A 10,811-nucleotide genomic window follows, 5' to 3' on the forward strand; every position below is an offset into this window, starting at 1 on the left:
TTCAGATGGTTTCAGTATGGGAACTCTAATAGCCTCATATCAACTATGAATTTGAGTCTTTGGGGGTTCTTCAGTTTTGGTGGGTTTGGTTGGAGTTTCTGCTTCAGACATGATTGTTTTTGGATCTTAAACTGTTTGTGTGTTAACAGATAGGCTCTGATACCACTTGTTAGGTCACACACACTGTAGAAGGGGGTTGAATACAGTGTATAGCATAATCAAATCAAATTCAAAGAACACAAGTAACGGAAAACAAACTTTATTAAACTCTGTTACAATGTAGAACTGTCCTCTCTCAGTGATGAACAAATATCACGAGAGCTGCTAGGGTTACAATGAATAATATTCTCGATAATGATAACACTTGTAGTGTAAACCCTATGTCTGTGTTTATATACTACACAGTTACAAGATAATCGCTAATTGATACGGAATATAATTCTGCTTCCTAAAATATATCAATCAGTTATCTTTTCTTCCAAGTATTCCATTCTTCATAGAATTCCTTCTTCATGCATATCTCTTCTTGCGTTTGTCTTGATCTTCTTTCCTTTCAATCAGCCGCCTTCCTTATCTGAAAGTTTCCTTTAAGTCCTGATATTATCTCCTGATAAATATCTCATGAACCTTAATTACTGATAACTTAAGTTCTGACTTCAGTATAAGTGCTGATTTCAGTTAAGTACTGATTTGTCCTGTTTAATTAAGATCTGAAACTAAACACAAATCATATTAGACATGACATTATCAAATATATCTAACATAAGTGTATGTAAACGCTGTTAGTTTTCGAAGAAAACCAACTTTGAAAAACGACTATATTTACGAATCATCGAGGATTACGGGAATCATAATATAATTACGAATATAAAACCCTATGGAATTATACCCAAGTATGATAATTCAAAACATAAGGAATAAATACAAAAGGAATTATGTCGCGAACCATTTACGAGGAAGTATTACGAAAACATTTAAGCGACCGAGCGAACGCGTACATGATTAAATAAACGTAACGCAATAACTAACCATGGTAAGAAAGTAACCATGGTTACTTTATCAAATAGTGATCTAGAGATAGGATGATCAACCAAGGCTAATGGAATAGTAAGCTAAGGAAGCTAAGCAAGTGGCTTAGCTTGTAATCTACCACAAGCTAGTAGATTTGTCCATGGATTTGGAAACAAGAATAAACCTAGGATCATAAACTAGGAGAATATCAAATCAATATAAGATATCACCAATATCATTTCCTAGAAGCAACCAAGGAGCAAGCATAAAAACACTTCCTCTCTCTCTCTCTCTTTAAGCCCATTCGACTATTTCTTCAAAAGCCAAGGAATCAAATTCAAATCTTCAAGTTTTAGCCATGGATAAATCCTCCCATTAATTCTCAAGCGTCCTAACAACAAAACTAAGGTAAGATAAATCTTTAATCCCTTTTTATTAAGGTTTGATGGGTGAAATAAAATCAAGAAAGTTGCTAATGAATAGTATGAATAGTAACTCTTCTTTGGTTTCTTGATTTCAATGGTAGTTTTAGGTTCCAAAAACCATACCAAGCACTCCCAAGACTTCATCATCATCAAGAACACATCTCAATCTTTCAATAAAGCTAAAAAATTTTGACCCAACTTTATTTAAGATTCAATTTCAAGATCCTTTTAGTATGTAGTTGTAAACCTAGTTTTAGTGGTGATATTGTTGAGATCTTGATGTTTAATTAAGTAGATTTAAGGTTGATTGTTGTTGCCTCAAGAACATGATGTTCTTCAGAGGATTTAGTGTATTGATGATTATATTATGGTTGTTGGTGGTAGTATAAAGATTTAAGGCATAAAAGAAACTCCGTTCGTAAACGTAATCTCGCTAAAACGAACAAAGCGTAACTTTAAGTTTCTGTAAAAAGTCCCGAAGATGTAAACTGTAGTTTCTTGAAAATTAACCCTTGCTTATGATATAAAATGTTATAAGGATCACGCTTGAATCGCTTGATTCCGATTTACGGATCAAAAGTTATGGCCGTTTTACTAAAAGTGGTTTACGCGACAAAAACTGCTACGAATTATGAACTTTAAAAATATAAAGGATCGACTTAAGAAGGTTCATAAATCATGAAATTTTTACAGAGAGTAGAATATTGAGTTTCATAACTTCCATAAAAATTTCAAGTAATAATAATGATTTTTCAATTTTATAAAAAAATCGGAGCCGAGACCGCGCGATTAGAAACCGTAGAATCCATAAGCGGAGCCGACGCCGAAAATGAAAATGAACTTAAGATACTTTGAAAAAGGAAGCGACCATGATGTGAATAAGGACTTAAAGGAATAATAAGGGTTATGTAAGTTGAGAGGGTGCATAATAATTAAGCGCATGAGTGCGGGTAGCCGTAAATTAGAACGGGACCTAACGAAATGAATTGTGTTCATGATTATAGATTTTCGAACGGAACCTAGAGCATCCTCCACCTCGAGATACCCAGGCAAGTTTACGAACCCAACTCCATTTTACTGTTGTGTTGTGAAAGGATTGTTTTATTATCATTGCATAAATACCATGCTTGCCATGATACGTAGTATTTGAACTTTTCGCAAAATGTAGCGATGTTGTACGATAAGTATATATCGTAAAATATTTAATTCCGCTTTAAGCGTGACATATGATTATAAGACCGAGAGTCAGTCGAGATTTTAAGATAAAAACCCGGGAATCATTCCGGTGATATTATGGGACGATTACAAGTCCATAATGGTACATTTTAAAGGGACTCAACGTCCACTTACGAAACATTAAAATACCTCGAACTTTTGATAAAACGATTTCCCAACGATCATATTCCCTCAACTATATTTTATTGTTCGAATAATAAATATCTTATACCTATTCCTTTATTATGGAGAAGTATACTCCAACGATTATTTATTTCAAACCTGATTAAATATTAAAGATTATTAATTGCGTAGACATAAACTAGTTGAGGAATATTATTTTAAATATTCTTTTAAAGAGTAAACTCATTCGAGGTTTAATTATTTATCGATTATCATTTAATAAATTATTATTTATTAAAGGGTTTATTTATGATTTAAAATCATAGAACCTGATTTAAAATACTTTCTGATTTTTGAAAAATCATTCGAATAATTTCAGATCATCGGAGAATATTATCTCGACTTATTTTTATATTTTGAATATAGTTTCAAGGAGTTTTAACAGTTTTGAATATTATAAATACATCATCTTCAAGGCTCCCATATAAGAAAGCAGTTTTAACATCCATTTGCCAAATCTCATAGTCAAAGTAAGCAACTATTGCTAACAAAATCCTGATGTACTTGACCATAACAACTGGTGAAAAAGTCTCATCATAGTCTATACCATGAACTTATTTGAAACCTTTTTCCACTAGTCGCACCTTATAGGTCTGTAGTTTACCATCCATGTCAGTTTTCTTCTTGAAAACCCACTTGCACCCTATAGGTTTTACCCCTTCATGTGGATCAACTAAAGTCAATACTTTATTTTGATACATGGATTCCATCTCGGATATCATGGCCTCTAGCCATCTCTCGGAGTCTGAACTTTTCATAGCATCTTGGTAGGTGAGAGGCTTATAATTATCCGTAAGCATCACATCACCATCTTGAGTCAAAAGAAATTCATAATTTCTCCCGGGCTCATGGTGAATCCTATTAGATCTACGAATAACCTGTGTTTCTTGGACATGATTACTTCCAACATTTTGATGTACATCCTGATCTTATTCCAACTCTGGTTCAATGTTATCATGTGGTTCTCGATCTTCATCGAGATGTATTATCCTCCCACCAATTTTCTTAGAAAGTAGTTCTCCCTCAAGAAATACAGCGGCCCGAGCAACAAACACTTTATTCTCGGAAGGATTATGAAAACTATACCCTAATCTCACTTGGGTATCCCACAAAATAGCATCTATCTAATTTTGGTCCAAGGTTGTTAGAGGCTAAACATTTTACAAACGCTTCACGTCCCCAAATTTTCATAAATAACATGCTATGACATCTATCACTCTATATCTCATACGGAGTATTTTGAACCGCTTTAGTCGGAACTTGGTTAAGTATATATGCAGCTGTTTCTAGAGCATAACCCTAAAAACTGAATGGAAGATCCGTTTGACTCATCATTGATCGCACTATGTCCAACAAAGTACGATTTCTCCTCTCAGAATCTCTATTCCATTGAGGTGTTCCAGAAGAAGTAAATTGTGATACAATATCATACTCGTTCAAGAAACTCTTGAATTTGAGGCTTAAGTATTCTCCTCTACGATCTGATCGTAAAACTTTTATACTTTTCCCTTGTTTGCTTTTCAACTTCAGCCTTATATTCTTTGAACATTTCAAAAGAATAAGATTTGTTCTTCATAAGATAAACGTTTCATCACCTACTGAAGTCATCAGTAAATGTTATGAAGTAGTATAAGCCACCCCTTGCCATCATACGCATTCGACCACATACATCATTATGTATAAGTCATAATCTTTTGGTGGTCCTTTCACCCGATCAGTTAAAAGAAGCTTTAGTCATTTTGCCAATGAGACAAAGTTCGCATCTTCCTTATGATTCAAAATCAAACTTATCCAAGTATCCATCTATATGTAACTCAGAAATGTGTTTCTCATTAATATGGCTTAACGATAATGGTAGAGGTAATGTTTGATTTGAGTCATCTTAGAACATATACATTGTTAACTAATTGTGCAACATTATAAGCCTTATCATTAAAATAGAATAAACAACTATTATTTATTTAATTAAAATGAAAACCTTTTTTGTCCTTACAAGAAATTGATTTAATGTATCCCCTTAAGGCAGGCACGTGATAACAATTTATCAAGTTCTCAATCTCGCCTATATGGGCAAAATTAGGTATCGAGTTCCTTCAACTAGAGCAAAAACTTTTGCTCCAATTTTAACCCAATACCTGAAGCTTGACCATTGCTAGTCTTCTTCTTTAGATCTTCCAAACAAGATCGACAATTTAACTTCCAATCATCCAGTTAGTTCCACAGAAATGACAATCATCTCCTTTAGCAACACCACTATCAGGCTTCAAAAGCCCTTTGGGATTGGAATTTGGTTTGGCACCGAATAAGATCAAATCTTCACCTTGAATGTCCACTTTCCTTTCCCATTTGCATTCCATGTGTACATCATCAATATGGACGTAATTCATGCCTTTATCGTGTTATTTTCAGCAGTTCTAAACATGCTTAACAACTCAGTGATTGTTCTGTCTATCTCATTCCTTTTGTTCTTAACAAACTAAGAATATAATTTGTTCAAAGATTGTTTGATCAAATCAAGCTGAGTCTCTAGACTATTCTTGAAACCCAAAATATCAAGGTACATATACCTATCATCTTTAGAACATGTGGTCCAACCGGATATTATTCTCCCATTAATGCAAAAGTATGGTGCCTTATTATTGTCAAATCTTTCGGACTAGCCTATCCTTCAAATATCCTTTAAAGATGCTCAATCATATCATAAGCATCATTATGCTCTTGTTGCTTCTAAAGCCCAGCACTCATAATTACAAGCATGAGACATGAAACATCAGTTGCATAATCAATTTGCTTCTGGTAAGCATTTTGTTCAGCACATGTTTCATTCTCAGCTAGAAGAAATAAGGGAGGGGTTTGAGTGACATCCTTGAACCTGAGGACAATCCTTAAGTTCTCGTTTCAATTGTGGAAATTATTTAATGTCAGTTTGTCCTTATCAAGGACTATTACATAGAGAAGTTATTTGTGATATTTATCATTTGATATCTACAATATTAAAGTGCATAAAATGACTTAGTCTACAGATGATCATTAAATTATGTTCAAGTGATTATTCATATAGATATACACAATATATATCTCCCACTATTTTTATCAAATCAATCGCCCTAACTATTAATTCGGAAAGAATATCTTCTATATCCTTTCTAGTGAGCCAAGATCCATATTTTACCATGCGTTAGGTCAGCTTTGGCTTTTCTCCTAAAACATGATTATTTAGGTAGACATCATTTGTCAATTATATCAACAATATAACTCTTGGATAGCTTGGTGGAACAATATTTGTTCATATTTATCTATGCCACTAAGTTCACAATCCTATTGTGGTAACTTAGTTAAGTCAAATCCAATAGTCAAAAGTATCAATATACATCAACACATCTCCCATGATAGATGGGAGTACATCGGTTTGGCGAACCCACTCCTTAACGATCTAGGGTTAACACATTAGACTTGTTGGAAGGAATCCGATCAACTTAATATTAACTTTAGGGTTTTGTTAATTTTAAAACGATCATGATCCCATCATAAAGAGATTCCCAATTTTTTCTTGAATAAAATACTTCAAATCAATATTCGTCAATGGTTTGATTTCCAGGTAGTGGGGGAGTCACAACGGTCTCGCTTAAAACCCACAACCTTACAAGTTCAAAGAACTCGCTTTTGACAAAATCGCCCCATGTCAGAAATAAAGCAAATTTGTATTTTATTTCGTGTTTCATAAACACGAGAATCTCATAATCGTTTGTTCATTTTAAAATCTTGAGTTGTTACAGATTTTATCTTGTTTAGCAAGCATGACATTAGTGTCGTATCTAATACATACATCCTTAATCTAATTAAGCATGCATCGTTATAAACTACTGTACACATACATTCATCATATACGCATATATATGTAAAGTGCAATAAATAAACGTGGTTGGTTATGAATTTATCCTATGTGATCTTCATCAAGCTAATTACAAAGATCTAGGTCAATCTAAGGTGAAAAATAAATATAGGCTAACTATTACATGTCTTCTTTCTTGTATTGCTTTCTTGGATGGCCTCCATGTGAGATTACCCTTGATCTTTAAATCTTCATGTCTTCATGTACACTAAAAGAATGAAATATGAAAACTAATCTAATGAACTTACAAGAAGAACTTGAGTTACATTCGAGATTTAATAATTACAAGATTAAACTACATGCAAGCCGTATTTGAAAAACCAAAACCATTAACCTAAGATCATAAGCCATAGCCATCCACCTTGCTCTATTAACACAAAAGAACATGTTAAAACACATAATCGGATCTTAACATATCATACCCATCAGGATCTAATCATAAAACCAAATATTGAAAAAAATCAGAAAATTTGAAATTAAATCTGATAATATTAAATCGCAGATTACATGGCCTAAACGACGTCAAACGCCTTACATATCAGTAGATGATAGCTTTTGCTATCTGTTACGTTCAGACGCTCGATTCCATATGAAATAGCGTATTAGTTCCGCCAAAATCGGACACCGGACACAGATTTCAGCAAATCTGCTACATCCGATTCAGAATCATATTAAATACGATTCAGAATCGTATCAAATACGATTCTTATAATAGGAACAAACACAAAACATGTATATATCAGTATATATATAGATTATATAATCATCATATGATTATACAACTCTCATGAATATCATATATTCAAAACATATATATACATACGCATATATAAACATAACAACATGTAAAACATACAAAATCGCATACATAATAGTCATGGAATATTGTATACATGTTATCATCATAAAACCAGTAAACACATAAATGAATTAAACACTTTTCGCAAGTAGCTCTGATGTCATTGTTGGGTTTCAAGCACATAAACGCAACGGAAACAGTATTTAAAATATGAAAAAAGGATTTTTCGAAACCCACCGCAGGATCCATGCGAAAAATAGATATTTAATTCGTAGATCAGATTGTTTACCTTAAGAAGCTTTACAAATTGGTTGACTAATGGAGATCCAAAGCTTGTTCAATCACCACGCATCCCGCTTTCGCGATCTACGCTCTATCGGTATCCACACGAATGCTTGAACGCACGAATTGAATGTGTACTAGCACAAACTCGTTTCTTCTTGCTTTCTCCATCTTTTTTTATCGTAGGTAACCCGCAGCCGCTACCCTTCGAGTGCGCACTGGGTAAACCCTACGGGTTCACGTAATATCCTACAAACCACGTGAACCAAGGTAAACCGCATTTAAGCGACAGGCTCTGGCTCAGGAGGCATAATCATAAATTCTCCTCCCGTGGGATTCGAACCTGTGACCAAGAGGTTAGTATTTCCTCTCCTTAACCAATTGAGCCAACCCTTGCGGGCTGCTTTCTCCATCTTCTCCCTTGGTGGCTAGGATTTTAGTAAAAGTTTTTTTTTTCACCCCAAAAATTAGCCACACAAGAGATATTATATAGAGAGTAAAAAAATGAATTATAACTCTTAACTAATTAGGAGTTATTATAAGTTCGAAATTCCTATTTGTATTATAATTAAGTCTCACTTAATTATTTAACAAATAAATTTCTTAATTAATATTAGTAAATTTGAATATCATTATTTATCTAATTAATTAAGTCAAACTTGATTAATATTATAAATAATTCAAATTACTTTAATTTAATTTAAATCCAATTTAAATTAAATAATCTTTCAAGCATTCTTTGTGTGTGACCCTATAGGTTATTATTACATTGGCAACAAATTTTAAATCTAATTTAAAATCGTAAACAATGAGCGGAATCTAGTAATACATCATTGCTACCCAAGTAATAATAATTAAATCAGTGATCGATTAAACCTTTCGTGAATAATGTACAATGTAATATAATCTCTTTAACCAAATATTACAGATTAAACTAGAGGCATGTAATGTGTCATCCTCATCATAGTTTAATCCAAGTTTCCTTGATCAATGAGTAGACTATCATATCAAATCAACATTTGAGCATGGTCACGCATTTCATAGTCTAGGTCACACAAGAGGCCAATAATATCATTCCTATAATAGGAGGGTTAAATCCCATCTAGATCATTCATATTTCTCATACGATTCATAATATACCCAATGTCCACTTTTATCATTACCCGGTCAAGGATAACTTTTAATGGAATCAATGTATATTAATTCTCGTATAGAAATATAATGACTTCAGGTCTAAGGACCATTACATTATTATCACTGTGAGAATTACTTATGACACAACAGACATGTAGAATCTCACATCGGGTCTGTCCAGCATCATGTAAATATACATATGCCTGTGTCTTTGACTTTAGTATCAATATACCTATGATCAATGAGATGTGATCATCAGTCAACAAACGCACTAGTCTTAATGCATTATTATTGTCCCTTAATAATACTCGACTAGGGACCTTTAGAAATATTGATAATATTCTCATAATCTCATTTCTAAGTCATGTATTTAGAGATATAGAATTACATATATATTCTAAGGATATTTATTTATCTAACATTTATATAGCAGTAAATTAAGAATTAATAAATTATTAAAGGGAATAATCTATAGAACATAAACATTAATAATCCAACTGTCTTAAACTAAAACATCATAGTTTGTCTCTAGGGCACAAACACTAACATGTTATACTAAATGAAGGCAGTGATGATGGTCCTCCTGTGAAGAAGAAATTTGTGCAATGAAAATGTAAAGATGACAAATCTGGTAAAGGTAAAGGTGAAGTGGGCCAAAATGGTAAAGATAAGGGTGAAGTGGGCAAAACTGGTAAATAAAAAGGCAAGGATGAAACAAAGTGGAAAGGAAAGGGTAAAGTAGACAAAGGTTGTGAGAAACAGAGTGAAGAACATAAAGGAGCTGAAAATGATTCTCTAAACAGGGAAAATAGTGGCAGACACCATGTAGGTCAAGCATCCAATGTTGAGAAGCAGCAACATGAAGAAATGCTAGGAGCAACAAATGAAGAGTGGATGGATAGTGTTATTAACGAGAAGCATGAAAAAGTGAAAGTTGGTGAATATGATAAACACCATGAAGCTGAACATAAACAAAAAACTGAAGAAGTGAGCGACCCTGATGAGGACTGTAACCAGTGCATTGAGGGTGTTATAAATGAAGGTGATGATGGAAGTGAGATTTCAGAGAGTGAGTATGATAGTAATGAAGAGAGGATGATAATTTCTCCATGTAATGATCAAGAGGTAAAATATCCGGAATTCAATGAAATGACTGACATGGATGACCCCCAATTTGAATTGGGCATGTTATTCAGCAGTGGCAAGGTGTTTAGGGAGGCTGTTAGGAAGCATGCAATCTTACACCAGAGAGGCATTTTTCTGAGAAAAAACCTTGCTGACAAAATCAAGTGGAAGTGTGTAGATGGATGCCAGTGGAAGTGCTATGATATAAGACAACAAAGATCAAGCAATATTCAGATCAAGACCTTGCTTAACAAGCACACTTATACCCCTACTTGGATTCAAAAACAAGTGAATCCTAATTGAATTGCCAAAGCATATGAAAATGAAGTGAGGATGAACCCAAGTTGGCCAATAGCAGCATTACATGCAAAGGTGGTGAATGATTTGCAATGTCAAGTTTCTGAGACCATGGTATACAGAGCTATGAGAAAGGCCAAAGAAAGTATACTTGGGAAGCATGAAGATGAATTTAAAAAGCTCTATATGTATGCTAATGAGGTGAAGAAGGTGATGCCATCATCTACAATTAAATTGATGACAGAGGCAGCAGAAATGGGTGTTGAAGGGAGAAGGTTCAAAAGATTTTATGTCTGTTTGGGGCCTTTGAAAGAAGGATTTCTGGAGGGCTGTAGACCTTTAGTTGGTCTAATAGATGTCATCTAAAAGGTTCATTTGGAGGCATTTTACTAACTGCAGTTGCTACAGATCCAAATGAAGGGATGTATCCCATAACTTGGGCACAAGT

Source organism: Apium graveolens, chromosome 2 (genome assembly GCF_009905375.1).
Source record: "Apium graveolens cultivar Ventura chromosome 2, ASM990537v1, whole genome shotgun sequence".
Classification (NCBI taxonomy): Eukaryota; Viridiplantae; Streptophyta; class Magnoliopsida; order Apiales; family Apiaceae; genus Apium; species Apium graveolens.